This window comes from Oncorhynchus keta, chromosome 30, assembly GCF_023373465.1.
Source record: "Oncorhynchus keta strain PuntledgeMale-10-30-2019 chromosome 30, Oket_V2, whole genome shotgun sequence".
Taxonomy (NCBI): Eukaryota; Metazoa; Chordata; class Actinopteri; order Salmoniformes; family Salmonidae; genus Oncorhynchus; species Oncorhynchus keta.
Genome location: NC_068450.1, coordinates 35,066,087 through 35,082,910, shown reverse-complemented (window position 1 = coordinate 35,082,910; position 16,824 = coordinate 35,066,087). Strand labels below are relative to the sequence as shown.

At 41.0% G+C, this 16,824-nt stretch overlaps 1 pseudogene; it reads right to left on the bottom strand.

Moving 5' to 3' along the window:
- LOC118363448 (39S ribosomal protein L11, mitochondrial-like) overlaps nt 1-16,824 on the bottom strand; it is a 50,128-nt pseudogene that overhangs the window by 19,728 nt on the left and 13,576 nt on the right.

The window sequence follows — 16,824 nt, the reverse complement described above, 5'->3', positions numbered from 1 at the left end:
ACAGTATGCCATTATAGCAGCAGGATTTGTGACCTGTAGCCACGAGAAAAAGGGCAACCAGTGAAGAACAAACACCATTGTAACTACAACCTATATGTATGTTTTGTACTTGAACTATTTGCACATCATTACAACACTATATAGACAATGACATTTGAAATGTCTTTATTCTTTTGGAACTTGTGTGTATACATTTTACTGTTCGTTTTTTATTTAACTTTTGTTTGTTATCTATTTCACTTGCTTTGGCAATGTAAAACATGTTTTCCATGCCAATAAAGCCCTTTGAACTGAATTTTGAGAGCGCACAAGAGATGCAGAGCGAGAGCGCGAGTTGCAGAGAGAGTGCGAGATGCAGAGCAGTGAACAGACAATGACATGCCAGACAGTGAACGTGGGCACAAAGAAAAAACAACCTATATCAGGCAAACAGACTAGTCCCCATCGTTTTAATTAAAACATTACCTGAGGGTGCCAGTCATTGGGGCGTTTGAAGATGACAGGGTGAGTCTCCTTGTCACCCCGGCCCTTTTTAATAGCCTAATTGAAGTCATTATTTGGATTGAGCCGTGTTGGTAATTGTAAATGAGACTCTTTAAACTGGCAGTGGAGGCTGGCATGCCATGAAAGCAAGGTTAACTCGGCTCCCTGACTTCCCAGGACATTTAGAGCAGAGAGTGAGAGCGAGCGACGCTGAGCATTTGCACCCTGGCCAAATAGTCAACCCTGCTCCACGCTCCCTCTCCATCTGAACATTCAAATCATCCCACAGTCCGAGATGAGCGGCCGGCTCTCTCTCTCTCCTCCTGTACCATGACTGATTAGACTCCAGAGCGCAAAATGGCTGGAACCCATCACCCAAGGCGGGCCTACACATTGTCGAGTGAAGGGGATATTTAACTCCCTCATCTTCAAAGAGTTTCTCTGAGATCCTGTCTGTGCATCAGGATTAAGTGCTAATCTTTGGCGATATTTTAGCTGTCAGACGCCACAGCAACAGTAGTGAGTAATTGCTCCAATTTATTTCCAGATCCGAGGGTTATTATATATAATAATTAAGAGCGCAATTAGGCATATGCAATTATAATCTTGGAAGTGTCCGCCTGACTTGACCCTCACACCATATTCTCTCCACTGTGCTTGTCACTCCTCATGTTAATGTGATTGGCCTTTCAGCTTCACTAACTCTTTTTAACAAGATATAGCGAACACTGACATGGGCGAGAGAGAAAGGGTAACTGCGAATGTGTATGGACAGAGAATGAAAGAAGAGAGAAAGCGAAGAGGGAGAGATAACCGGGAGGTAGATTTGAGTGTTCAGCGTGAACCGTGATCATCAGGATTCATATTTGAACAACGGAAAGGTTCATTTGACCAAGGTGAACAAGGGGAGAAAACAGAAGTACAGAGAGGCACCACAGGAGATCCTCAATCAAGTGTGTGCAAGAAAACACACATTTAAGTCTGACAAGAATGTTAGATGGAGATAGAATATGGAAACATGTTTTCTTTCAGAAACAAAACGTTGACATGAAAAGATACTGAGGAGTGAGGTTCTGCGGGGTGTGTGTGTTCTGTCTCCCCTCTCTCTTTGTTAGGGGGTAGACCAGCTTTAATACTGCAGATAGATTGTTGTTTCCATCAATGTAATTGCTGCATCATTTCCAATTCCCCATATATATATATATATATTTTTTTTTAATATATATAATTAGAAATGTTCCCCTAACACTACCACCCTTCCCCTAATTGGAGTAAAATAATGGACAACAATACTTAGGCTTTTACTTCCAGCTTATACACACACATTTTACAGTTATCTTTTATACATTTATTTGGTTTGTAGTCCCACCCATGAGCTACCCTCAACCCTTCCCATCTATCACTGCAAACATCCAGTTTTGATAATTGCCATATATTTTTCAACTCTGCTGTATTTTTCTACAAAAGTTCTGGATCTTTCTATTCTCATTGTTTCTACAGATTGTAATTTAAAGAAACATTTTTACAAAAATTATTATTACATTATTGATCGATTGACGAATGCTTTTCAAGAGTTAGCTCCAGGTAAATGTTGCAATCTTCAGCCATTCCTGAACCTGCGACCAAAAACAAGCAACACATGGGCAGTACCAAAACAAGTGATCTAATGATTTGGTCTCCTCGCAGCAAAATCTGCAAAGCTGGGATGGTTGTCCCCCCCCCATATACAGTGGCAAGAAAAAGTATATGAACCCTTTGGAATTACCTGGATTTATGCATAAATAGCCCATCCAACCAACTACCTACCTCGTCCCATATTTGCTTTTCTGCTCTTTTACACACCAGTATTTCTACTTGCACATCTTCATCTGCACATCTATTACTCCAGTGTTAATTGATAAATTGTAATTACTTTGCCACTATGGCCTATTTATTGCCTTACCTCCTTACTTCATTCGCACACACTGTATATAGATTTTTCTATTGAGTTATTGACTGTACGTTTGTTTATCCCATGTGTAACTCTGTTGTTTTTGTCGCACTGCTTTGATTTCTCTTGGCCAGGTCGCAGTTGTAAATGAGAACTTATTCTTAACTGGCCTACCTGGTTAAATAAAGCTAGCATTTTTTAAATTAATCGGTCATAAACTTTGATCTGATCTTCATCTAAGTCACAACAATAGACAACAGTCTGCTTAAACTAATAACAAATAATTATACATTTTCAAGACTTTATTGAACACCGTGTAAACATTGACAGTTTAGGGTGGGAACCATTTGGATTTAATAACTGGTTGACCCCTCCTTTAGCAGAAATAACCTCAAACAAACGTTTTCTGCAGTTGCGGATCAGACCTGCACAACGGTCAGGAGGAATTTTTGACCATTCATCTTCACAAAACTGTTTCAGTTCAGCAATATTCTTAGGAGGTCTGGTGTGAACCGCTTTCGAAGTCGTGCCACAGCATTTTAAAATCGAGTTGAGGTCAGGACTCCTGAAGGCGTATTTTCTTCTGTTGTAGCCATTTTGTTGTTGATTTACTTCTGTGTTTTGGGTCGTTGTCCTGTTGCATCCCCCAACTGATGTTGAGCTTCAATTGGCAGACAGATAGCTTTACATTCTCCTGAAAAATGTTTTGATAAACTTGGTAATTCATTTTTCCGTCAATGATAGCAAGCTGTCCAGGCCCTGAGGCAGCAAAGCAGCCCCAAACCATGATGCTCCTTTCACCATATTTTACAGATGGTATGAGGTTGATGTGCTGTGTCTTTTTTTCTCCACATAGTGAGTGTTGTGTGTTTATTCCAAACAACTCAACTGTAGTTTCATCTGTCCACAGAATATATTGCCAGAAGCGCTGTGGAACATCCAGGTGCTCTTTTGCGAACTTCAGAAGTGCAGCAATGTTTTTTTGGACAGCAGTGGATTCTTCCGTGGTGTCCTCCATGAACACCATTCTTGTTTAGTGTTTTACGTATCGTAGACTCGTCAACAGAGATGTTAGCATGTTCCAGAGATTTCTGTAAGTCTTTAGCTGACACTCCAGGATTCTTCTTAACCTCATTGAGCATTCTGCGCTGTGCTCTTGCAGTCATCTTTGCAGGACGCCCACTCCTAGGGAGAGTAGCAACAGTGCTGAACTTTCTCCATAGACAATTTGTCTTACCGTGGACTGATGAACATCAAGGCTTTTAGAGATACTTTTGTAACCCTTTCCAGCTTTATGCAAGTCAACATTTCTTAATATTAGGTTTTCTGAGATCTCTTTTGTTCGAGACATGGTTCACATCAGGCAACGGTTCTTGTGAATAGCAAATGCTGTGAGTTTTTTATAGCGCAGGGCAGCTCTAACCAACATCTCCAATCTCTTCTCATTGATTGGACTCCAGGTTAGCTGACTCCTGACTCCAATGAGCTTTTGGAGAAGTCATTAGCCTAGGCGTTCACATACTTTTTCCAACCTACACTGTGAATGTTTAAATTGTGTATTCAATATATTCAAGAAAAATACAATAATTTGTGTGTTATTAGTTTAAGCACACTGTGTGTCTATTGTTGTGACTAAGATGAAGATCAGATCAAATTTTATTACACATTTAAGCAGAAATCCAGGTAATTCCAAAGGGTTTACATACTTGTTTTTGCCACTGTACATAACATTCAATTGGTGGCAAGAATTTTGTATAATAATTTCAACTGAAAAACAAAGTTCTGAATTTCACCGTTGTTTTGTGCATCAGTTCAGTTGAAGTCGGAAGTTTACATAAATTAGTTTTAATGACTCCACACTAAGTGTTTCAACCACTGCCCAAATTTCTTGTTAAAAAACTATACTTTTGGCAAGTCAGTTAAGACATCTACTTTGTGCATGACACAAGTAATTTTTCCAACAATTGTTTACAGACAGATTATTTCACTGTATCACAATTCCAGTGGGTCAGAAGTTCACAAAACAGAGATGCTTGTTCCAGGTCCCAAGAAACAAAGAGATCTTCTTTTGAATCTGACAATTATCTTGATGGTTGTACAGTCGTCTCAAATAAAACTGAAGGACCTCGGGCGTTTCTCTGGACCCTGATCTCTCTTTTGACGAGCATATCAAGACTGTTTCAAGGACCGCTTTTTTCCCATCTATGTAACATTGCAAAAATCAGAAACTTTGTCCAAAAAGGATGCAGAAAAAGTAATCCATGCTTTTGTCACTTCTAGGTTAGACTACTACAATGCTCTACTTTCCGGCTACCCGGGTAAAGCACTAAATAAACTTAAGTTAGTGCTAAACACGGCTGCGAGAATCTTGACTTGAACTCCAAACTTTGATCAATATTACTCCAGTGCTAGCCTCTCTACACTGTTAAGGCTGGGGCTGATGTCAAGGTTTTACTGCTAACCTACAAAGCATTACATGGGCTTGCTCCTAAATATCTTTCAGATTTGGTCCTGCCGTACATACCTACACGTACGCTAAGGTCACAAGACGCAGGCCTCCTTACTGTCCCTAGAATTTCTAAGCAAACAGCTGGAGGCAGGGCCTTCTCCTATAGAGCTCCACTTTTATGGAATGGTCTGCCAAACCATGTGAGAGACGCAGACTCTGTCTCGACCTTTAACCTCTTGAGTGTAGGGGGCAGTATTTTGATGTTTGCATGAAAAATGTACCCAAATGAAACTGCCTATTTCTCAGGCCCAGAATCTAGAATATGCATATAATTCAGATTAGGATAGAAAACACTCTAAAGTTTCCAAAACGGTCAAAAGTATAACAGAAGTACAACAGAACTGATATTGCAGGTGAAAACCTGAGGAAAATCCAGAGAGGTAGTGCCTTCTATTTTGAAAGCTCCCTGTTCCATTGCATGCCTTCCCTCCATTTAAAATGGATATATTCTGGAAAATGAGCAAGAAAGATCACATCGCATCAGTGGATGGCTGGGTGCCAGCAGAGTTTTGCATGAGCGAGCAGCTTGGAGCAGACATTTTCTCTCTCCTATTGAAAATTCTACGGTCTGGTTTAAATATTATCGATTATTTATTGTAAAAACAACCTGAGGATTGATTATAAAAAATGTTTGACATGTTTCTACAAACTTTGCGGATACTATTTGGAATTTGTCTGCCCCGTCGTGACCGCTCGAGCCTGCGGATTTCTGAACATAACGCGCCAACCAAATGGAGGTATTTTGGATATAAAAATCATCTTTATGGAACAAAAGGAACATTTATTGTTAAACGGGGAGTCTCATGAGGGCAAACAACCAAAGATCAAAGGTAAGCGATTAATTTTATTGCTTTTCTGACTTTCGTGACCAATCTACTTTGCTGCTAGCTGTTTGTAATGTTTTGTCTGCTGAGAGAGATGTCCTTACATAAATGCTTGGTTTGCTTTTGCCAAAAAGCTTTTTTGAAATCTGACACGCCAGGTGGATTAACAACAAGCGAAGCTGTGTTTTGCTATATTGCACTTCTGATTTCATGAAAATGTTTTTTAAAAAGTAATTTAATCTGAATTTGGTGCTCTGCAATTCAGCGGATGTTGGCGAAGATGATCCCGCTAAAGGGATGGGTGCGCCAAGAAGTTAAGTCTTTATTGAAGACTAATTTCTTCATTAGGTCCTATGATTGAGTGTAGTCTGGCCCAGTGTGAAGGTGAACAGAAAGGCACTGGAGCAATGAACTGCCCTTGCTGTCTCTGCCTGGCCGGTTCCCCGCTCTCCACTGGGATTCTCTGCCTCTAACCCTATTACAGGGGCTGAGCCACTAGCTTACTGGTGCTCTTCCATGCCGTCCCTAGGAGGGGTGCATCAGTTGAGTGGGTTGAGTCACTGACGTGGTCATCCTCTCCTGGTTGGCGCACCCCATTGGGTTGTGCAGTGGCGGAGATCTTTGTGGGCTATACTCGGCCTGGTCTCAGGATGGTAAGTTGGTGGTTGAAGATATCCCTCTAGTGGTGTGGGGGCTGTGCATTGGCAAAGTGGGTGAGGTTATATACAGCCTGTTTGGCCCTGTCTGGGGGTATCGTTGGATGGGGCCGCAGTGTCTCCAATGTCTCAGCCTCCAGTATTTAGTGTTTCGGGGGTCTAGGGTCAATCTGTTATATCTGGAGTATTTCTCGTGTCTTATCCGGTGTCCTGTGTGAATTTAAGTATGTTAACTCTAATTATCTTTCTTTCTCTCCTTCTCTTGGAGGACCTGAGCCCTAGGACCATGCCTCAGGACTACCTGACGACTCCTTGCTGTGCTGCTGCTCCAGTTTCAACTGTTCTGCCTACGGCTATGGAACCCTGACCTGTTCACCGGACCCTGACCTGTCCCAGACCTGCTGTTTTCAACTCTCTAGAGACAGCAGGAGCGGTAGAGATACTCAATGATCGGCTATGAAAAGCCAACTGACATTTACTCCTGAGGTGCTGACCTGTTGTACCCTCGACAACCACTGTGATTATTATTATTATTTGACCCTGCTGGTCATCTATGAACATTTGAACATCTTGGCCATGTTCTGTTATAATCTCCACCAGCCCAGCCAGAAGAGGACTGGCCACGCCTCATAGCCTGGTTCCTCTCTAGGTTTCTTCCTAGGTTCTGGCCTTTCTAGGGAGTTTTTCCTAGCCGCCGTGCTTCTACACCTGCATTGCTTGCTGTTTGGGGTTTTAGGCTGGGTTTCTGTACAAACTCAGTGTCTCTTTGCTTGACATCATGGGAAAATCAAATGAAATCAGCAAAGACCTCAGAAAGAAATTGTAGACCTACACACGTCTGGTTCATCCATGGGAGCAATTTCCAAACGACTGAAGGTACCACGTTCATCTGTACAAACAATAGTACGCAAGTATAAACGCCATGGGACCACGCAGCCGTCACACTGCTCAGGAAAGAGACGCGTTCTGTCTCCTAGAGATGAGCGTACTTTGGTGTGAAAAGTGCAAATCAATCCCAGAACAGCAGCAAAGGACTGTGTGAAAATGCTGGAGGAAACAGGTACAAAAGTATCTATATCCACACTAAAACGAGTTCTATATCGACATAACCAGAAAGGCCGCTCAACAAGGAAGAAGCCACTGCTCCAAAACCGCCATAAAAAAGCCAGACTACAGGTTGCAACTGCACATGGGGACAAATATCATACTTTTTGGAGAATTGTTCTCTGTTCTGATGAAGCAAAAATAGATATGTTTGGCCATTATGACCATCGTACTGTTTGGAGGAAAAAATGGTGAGGCTTGAAAGCCGAAGAACACCATCCCAACCGTGAAACACGAGGGTGGCAGCATCATGTTGTGGGGATGCTTTGCTGCAGGAGGGACTGGTGCACTTCACAAAATAGATGGCATCACGAGGAAGGAAAATGATGTGGATATATTGAAGCAATATCTCAAGACATCAGTCAGGAAGTTAAAGCTTGGTCGCAAATGGGTCTTCCAAAATGGACAATGACCCGAAGCATACTTCCAAAGTTGTGGCAAAATGGCTTAAGGACAACAAAGTCAAGGTATTGGAGTGGCCATCACAAAGCCCTGACCTCAATCATATAGAAAATTTGAGAGCAGAACTGAAAAAGAGTCTGCGATTTAAGGAGGCCTACAAACTTGACTCTGTTACACCAGCTCTGTCAGGAGGAATGGGCCAAAATCCACCCAACTTATTGTGGGAAGCTTGTGGAAGGCTACCCGAAACGTTTGACCCAACGTTTAACTTTTTATGGCTGCAGGGGCAGTATTGAGTAGCTTGGATGAAAAGGTGCCCATATCAAAACGGCCTACGCCTCAGTCATAGTCGCTAATATTTGCATAGTATTATTAGTATTGGAAAGAAAACACTCTGAAGATTCTAAAACTGTTTGAATGATGTCTGTGAGTATAACAGAACTCATATTGGCAGGCAAAATCCTGAGTTGAAATCAAAACAGGAAGTCAGAAATCTGAGCTTGTATGTATTAACCAGAGTCCCCAATGAAATCCCCTTGAGATATGAATGATGTTGCACTGCCTAGGGGTTCCACTAGACGTCAACCATCAATAGAAATTATAATGAGGCTTCTATGTTGTTGTGGGAGTGAATGAGAGCAGAATATATCAGCTGTCCATCAATCAGCCATTTTGTGATCCCACTTTTTCCTCATGGTAGTCACTTGCTTTCCATTGCTCACGAAGACAAGGAGTACTCCGGTTGGAACTTTATTGAAGCTATATGTTAAAAACATCCTAATGATTGATTCTGTACTTAGTTTGAAATGTTTCTTTGACCGGTAAGATCACTTTTTGAAGTTTTTGTCCGATATAACGCTGACCAGAATTAGCGTTTGGATATGTATAGCAAACGCTCTAACAAAAGAAGGTATTTGGACATAAATAACGGACATTTTCGAACAAAACAAACATTTATTGTGGACCTGGGATTCTTGGAGTGCTTTCTGATGTAGAAGGGAATATTTATCATGTAGACGCCATCTTTGCGGCTGTGGTGTTTTTAAATTGAGCGGCGTCTTAGATTATTGCAGGCATTTCTTTTTCCGTAAAGTTTTTTTAAAATCTGACACCGCGGTTGCATTAAGGAGAGGTATATCTATAATTCCACGTGTATAACTATATTATCATCTACATTTATGATGAGTATTTCTGTTGAATGATGTGGCTATGCAAAATCACTTGATGTTTTTGGAACTAGTGAATCTAACGCGCCAATGTAAACTCAGATTTTTTAAATATAAATATGTACTTTATCAAACAAAACATGCATGTATTGTATAACATGAAGTCCTATGAGTGTCATCTGATGAAGATAAAATTAATCACTAACCTTGAATTATCTTTATTTCTGTTTTTTGTGAAGGCTATATTTTGCTGGAAAATGGCTGTGCTTATTGTGGTTTGGTGGATAACTAACAATCGTTTGTAGTGCTTTCGCTGAAAAGCCTATTTGAAAATCAGACACTTTGGTGGGATTAACAACGAAAGGAGATTTAAAATGATATAAGACATGTATGTTTTAGGAATTTCTGTGGTTTGAATTTTGGCGCCCTCTATTTTCACTGGTAGTTGTCATATCGATCCCGGTATCGGGATTGCAGCCATAACAGGTTTTTAAACTATTTAAAGGCAATGCTACCAAATACTAATTGAGTGTATGTAAACTTCTGACCCACTGGGAATGTGATGAAAGAAATAAAAGCAGAAATAAATCACTCTACTATCATTCTGACATTTCACTTTCTTAAAATAAAGTGGTGATCCTAATTTACCTAGGACAGGGAATCTTTACTGGGATTAAATGTCAGGAATTGTGAAAAACTGAGATTAAATGTATTTGGCTAAGGTGTATGTAAAATTCCGACTTCAACTGTATGTGCTGTAGAATCGGCACATCAAAAATCTCCTAAACTATTTTGTAACCTGAATGGTGCAGCTGCCAATTTTGGGGTCCTTAAAACCGGTAGCGTCCCACCTCGCTAACAGCCAGTGAAATTGCATGGCGCAAAATTCAAAACAACAGAAATACCATAATTAAAATTCCTCAAACATACAAGTATTTTACACCATTTTAATGATAAACTTCTTGTAAATCCAGCCACAGTGTCCGATTTCAAATTGGCATTACGGCAAAAGCACACCAAATGATTATGTTAGGTCAGCACCTAGTCACAGGAAACCATACAGCCATTTTCCAGCCAAGGAGAGGGCTCACAAAAATCAGAAATAGCGATTAAATTAATCACTAACCTTTGATCTTCATCAGATGGCACTCACAGGACTTCATGTTACACAATAAATGTGTGTTTTGTTAGATAAAGTGAATCTTTATGTCCAAAAACTTCATTTGAAATTGGTGTGTTATGATCAGAAATGCATTGTCTCAAACAAACATCCGGTGAAAGTGCAGAGAGCCACATCAAATTACAGAAATACTCATGATAAAAACATTGATAAAAGATACAAGTGTTATGCATGGAAATATAAACAAACTTCTCCTTACTGCAACCGCTGTGTCAGATTTCAAAAACGCTTTACAGCGAAAGCACACCTTGCGATTATGTTAGGTCAGCGCTAGTCACAGAAAAACATCCAGACATTTTCCAAAGAAGGAGAGTTGTCAGAAAGGTCAGAAATAGCGTTAGAAATATTCACTTACCTTTGATGATCTTGATCGGAATGCACTCCCAGGAATCCCAGTTCCACAATAGATGTTTGTTTTGTTTGATAAAGTCCATCATTTATGTCCAAATACCTCCTTTTTGTTTGCGCGTTCAGCTCAGTAATCCAAATGCACGATCACTTGTTCAGATGAAATGTCAAAAAAGTTATATTACAGTTCAAAGAAACATATCAAACGATGTATAGAATCTATCTTAGGATGTTTTATCATAAATCTTCAATAATGTTCCAACTGGAGAATTCCTGCATCTTTAGAAATGCAATGGAACGCAGCTACCTCTCACAGGCGCTCGCGTGATCAGCTCATGGCACTCTGCCAGACCTCTGGCTCAAACAGCTCTCATTCTCTCCTCCTTCACAAGGTTCTAAAGACTGTTTACATCTAGTGGAAGCCTTAGGAAGTGCAATATGACCCCATAGACACTGTATATTCGATAGGCAATGACTTGAAAAACTACAAACCTCAGATTTCCCACTTCCTGGTTGGATTTTTTCTCAGGCTTTTGCCTACCATATGAGTTATGTTATACTCACAGATATCATTCAAACAGTTTTAGAAACTTCAGTGTTTTCTATTCAAATCTACTAATTGTATGCATATTCTAGCTTTTGGGCCTGAGTAGCAGGCAGTTTACTCTGGGAACCTTTTCATCCAAGCTACTCAATACTGCCCCCAGTCCCAAAGAAGTTAAATAAAACAAGTAGTATACTGGTTTAATTTATCATCATTTTTCTTTAACCAATTTTGGTATTTAATGTAGGTCCAACATAAGTTCCTTACTTTTTCCCCCTTCCACTTGCCTTTTCCATTCTTTATAGAGTAGACATTTCCATATAGTTTTGTTAGCTGCATGTGTGACAACTCCCCCCGTCCCATTTATGATAGATGGTGCCGACAGGGATGGTCTCCTCGCTTCTTGTTCTTAGGAAACTATGCTTGAGACGCAATCACTGGACACGTTAATAAATGGATCACCAGTCACTTTAAACAATGCCACTAACCTCTCTGAGCACGGAACCCGCTAGCGGGCTGAAATTCCACAACATTTAATTAAAAACATTTTTTTTTAAATGTACCTTTATTTTACTAGGCAAGTCAGTTAAGAACAAATTCTTATTTTCAATGACGGCCTAGGAACAGTGGGTTAACTGCCTGTTCAGCTCGTGATTCGAACTTGCAACCTTTCGGTTACTAGTCCAACGCTCTAACCTCTAGGCTACCCTGCCGCCCCGGTGATCGCTACCAAAATAGTCATATTAAACATTCATGAAAATACAAGTGTCTCACATGTATCAAAAGCCTAGAATCTTGCTAATCCAACTGCGTTGTCAGATTTAAAAAAGGATTTACTGCGAAAGAATACGATGCGATTATCTGAGCATATAGCCCCATAAAAAACAACTATTTCAACAAGCACAGGCGTAACATAATCACAAACTGACGCTCTTCGTCTGTTTGCAATTCCAATGCTCATTGTTACACAATGAATGATCTTTTGTTTGATAAAATCTGTTTTTATAGCCTAACACGAAACATTTTGTGAACCGCTTGTGTCGTGAATTCCGTCTCATTCCATTTGACGACACATTCCAGGTAAATAACCCACACAGAACGTGACTTTTCCAGTCATGTCTGGTTTCACTGCAATCAACTGGTTTGTTTGTAACACAATCAAACCTGATGGGTCATTTCGCAGGACGTATTGACTGAAATAAACCGATTTGAAGACAACAAGTCATGACATCATTGTGCACCAATGATTTGCCCGCTGTTTCGTTGATTGACTGTATTTTAACCCAACCTCATGTTCCCTGTACATACATGTATGTATGTATGTATGTATGTATGTATGTATGTATGTATGTATGTATGTATGTATGTATGTATTTATAATACCTGTTGATACAGGGCTCATATGTGAAACTATTCTAACTGAACATTTTCTTTCACAGTGACACTGACTCCGAATGGCAGCCCCCAGGACCAGGGTTTCCATCACCCACTGAAGCTGGCTCATCCAGCTCCTGCCACAAGTGGTGTTCATCTGCCCAAATGTATTTCTGCAGGCATGGATGTGCCTCGGGCCAAAAGGGCACAGCATGGAGGCGTCGCTGTGTTCTTTGCAAAATTAAGTCCCCCATCACCTGCACCACATGCTTGGTGACCCTCTGCTTTACAGCAGAAAGAGACTGCTATGGCACCTGGCATCAGCAGCACAATATTGTGTAGAGCTTTGGCAAAGGGGGTGGGGTTATATCCTTTCTGTTTGGCCCTGTCCGGGGCTCTCATTGGATGGGGCCACAGTGTCTCCTGACCCCTCCTGTCTCAGCCTCCAGTATTTATGCTGCAGTAGTTTGTGTCGGGGGGCTAGGGTCAGTTTGTTATTATCTGGAGTACTTCTTCTGTCTTATCCCCGGTGTCCTGTGTGAATTTAAGTATGCTCTCTAATTCTCTCTCTCGGAGGAGGAGGACCTGAGCCCTAGGACCATGCGTCAGGACTACCTGGCATGATGACTCCTTGCTGTCCCCAGTCCACCTGGCCTCGCTGCTGTTCCAGTTTCAACAGTTCTGCCTGCGGCTATGGAACCCTAAACTGTTCATTTTTACTCGAGGTGCTGTCCTGTTGCACCCTCTACAACCACTGATCTCCACCCGGCACAGCCAGAAGAGGACTGGCCACCCCTCATAGCCTGGTTTCTTCCTAGGTTTTTGCCTTTCTAGGGAGTTTTTCCTAGCCACCGTGCTTCTACACCTGCATTGCTTGCTGTTTGGGGTTTTAGGCTGGAGCTATAGAAATAGATTTGATTTGATAGAGGACGGAGGGACTTCCAAATATTGAAATTGTGTAAATAGTTACCCATGTTACTTTGTAAATGTATATACACTGCTCAAAAAACAAAGGGAACACTTAAACAACACAATGTAACTCCAAATCAATCACACTTCTGTGAAATCAAACTGTCCACTTAGGAAGCAACACTGATTGACAATAAATTTCACATGCTGTTGTGCAAATGGAATAGACAACAGGTGGAAATTATAGGCAATTAGCAAGACACCCCCAATAAAGGAGTGGTTCTGTAGTTGGTGACCACAGACCACTTCTCAGTTCCTATGCTTCCTGGCTGATGTTTTGGTCACTTTTGAATGCTGGCGATGCTTTCACTCTAGTGGTAGCATGAGACGGAGTCTACAACCCACACAAGTGGCTCAGGTAGTGCAGCTCATCCAGGATGGCACATCAATGCGAGCTGTGGCAAGAAGGTTTGCTGTGTCTGTCAGCGTAGTTTCCAGAGCATGGAGGCGCTACCAGGAGACAGGCCAGTACATCAGGAGACGTGGAGGAGGCCGTAGGAGGGCAACAACCCAGCAGCAGGACCACTACCTCCGCCTTTGTGCAAGGAGGAACCCTGCAAAATGACCTCCAGCAGGCCACAAATGTGCATGTGTCTACTCAAATGGTCAGAAACAGACTCCATGAGGGTGGTGAGGGCCCGATGTCCACAGGTGGGGGTTGTGCTTATACAGCCCAACACCGTGCAGGACGTTTGGCAGAACACCAAGATTGGCAAATTCGCCACTGGCGCCCTGTGCTCTTCACAGATGAAAGCAGGTTCACACTGAGCACATGTGACAGACGTGACAGAGTCTGGAGATGCCGTGGAGAACATTCTGCTGCCTGCAACATTCTCCAGCATGACCGGTTTGGCCTCATGTGGCTGGAGTGTGTCAGCAGTTCCTGCAAGAGGAAGGCATTGATGCCATGGACTGGCCCGCTCGTTCCCCAGACCTGAATCCAATTGAGCACATCTGGGACATCATGTCTCGCTCCATCCACCAACGCCACGTTGCACCACAGACTGTCCAGGAGTTGGAGGATGCTTTAGTCCAGGTCTGGGAGGAGATCCCTCAGAAGACCATCCGCCACCTCATCAGGAGCATGCCCAGGTGTTGTAGGGAGGTCATACAGGCCACACACACTACTGAGCCTCATTTTGACTTGTTTACATCAAAGTTGGATCAGCCTGTAGTGTGGTTTTTCACTTCAATTTTGAGTGTGACTCCAAATCCAGACCTCCATGGGTTGATACATTTAATTTCCATTAATAATTTGTGTGATTTTGTTGTCAGCACATTCAACTATGTAAAGAAAAAAAGTATTTAATAAGAATATTTCATTCATTGAGATCTAGGATGTGTTATTTTAGTGTTCCCTTTATTTTTTTGAGCAGTGTATATATATTTTTATCAATAATTATTTTTTCCCCCATGGGGGTGTTAGAATACCATTTTGGTATTTTGTATATAGTTATTTGTTTCAAAAGGTATACCTTGGGTACATTTGGGCTACTTGTGTGGGACACCTGGGTGATTTCATGATAAATGTCATGTAGCACACTCATTTTGGAAGTTATCATTCTGAAACTTTGCACAAGTACTGTTGCCACTTATATTTTTCACTAAAATTGTCCCCATCATTCTATCTGAATGTTTGTTTTATCTTGTTCATTTTAAAGATGTAACAAAAAGATAAACAAAAAATGTATGGGTTTTTTCCATTGTTTTATCTAAACCAGATCTATTGTGTGTTATTCTCCTACATTCAATTCACATTTACACAAACTTCAGTGTGTTTTCTTTCAAATGGTACCAGGAATATGCATATCCTTGGTTCTGTGCCTGAGCTACAGGCTGTTAGATTTGGGTATGTCTTCATTGCACAAAATAGGGGGTAGCTCTAATTAATAATGTTTACATGTCTTACATTACTCATATTACATAGTGTATTTTATAGAATGTACTGCACCTTGCCTATCACTCATCCATATACTTATATGTACATATTCTCATTTACCCCTTTAGATGTGTGTATTCGGTAGTTGTTGGGGAATTGTTAGATGAATTGTTAGATATTACTGCACTGTTGGAACTAGAAGCGCAAGCATTTCGCTACACTCGCATTAACATCTGCTAACCATGTGTATATGTGACTAATAAAATTTGATTTGATGGGCCTCCCGAGTGGCGTAGTGGTCTAGGGCATTATACGTTTCTAATTTTGGTCAGAAAGTTATTGCAAGTTAAAGCGTACTGTTAGCTTGTGTATAATAGTATTTGTATCTCAGTGGCTCTGCATTGCTAGTTGGTTAGCTTGAGCTACCTGTAGATTCATGCAGGGTATTAAAGTTATGAGTTGGGATTATGGAAGGCTGGACAATAGAATGAGTCAAAATTAAACCAAGGCTGAAAAATGGCAAAAGAACGTTGCCTAAGCTGGTACACTAGCATGAGCCCATAGCAAATTAATGGAATCAAACCTTCGCAAAGCCTGTTTTGACTGGAGTGACGCTTAGAATTCCATTTAGCCTTCATGGCACCAACATTTTGTATCCCTTTCTTTTTACCACTACCATCTGTTCTTAGGACGAAACTGAAAAATAACTTGTGTTGGAAGTAAAACATCCGTACCTCAATGGTGCCAAGTGTGCTTATGTCTGCATAACAAAGAAGTAGGGGAAAAAAGTCCAGAAATAGTCAGAAGTTGACTAGCGTTTGATGACAATGGAATACACTGCCCAGCCTTACATAATTAGAAAGAGGAGATTCTCATGATTAAAAATGGTGTCCGACTAAATTACACATTGTGAGATATTTGGCGAAATAGACAGACATACACTACCGTTCAAGTTTGGGGTCACTTAGAAATGTCCTTGCATTTGAAAGAAAATTATTTTTTTTGTCCATTAAAATAACATCAAATTGGTCAAATACAGTGTAGACATCGTTAATGTTGTAAATGACTATTGTGGCTGGAAACAGCTGCTTTTTTAAATGGAATATCTACATAGGCAGCAACCATCACTCCTGTGTTCCAATGGCACATTGTATTACCTAATCCAAGTTTATAATTTTCAAAAGGCTAATGTATCATTAGAAAACCCTTTTGCAATTTTGTTAGCATGGCTGAAAACTGTTGTCCTGATTAAAGAAGCAATCAAAAAAAAATTGTCCTTCTTTGGACTAGTTGCGTATCTGGAGCACCAGCATTTATGGGTTCGATTACAGGCTCAAAATGGTCAGAAACAAAGACCTTTCTTCTGAAACTCTTCAGTCTATTCTTGTTCTGAGAAATGAAGGCAGTTTCTCACATGGAATAGCCAAAAAACTGAAGATCTCGTACAATGCTGTGT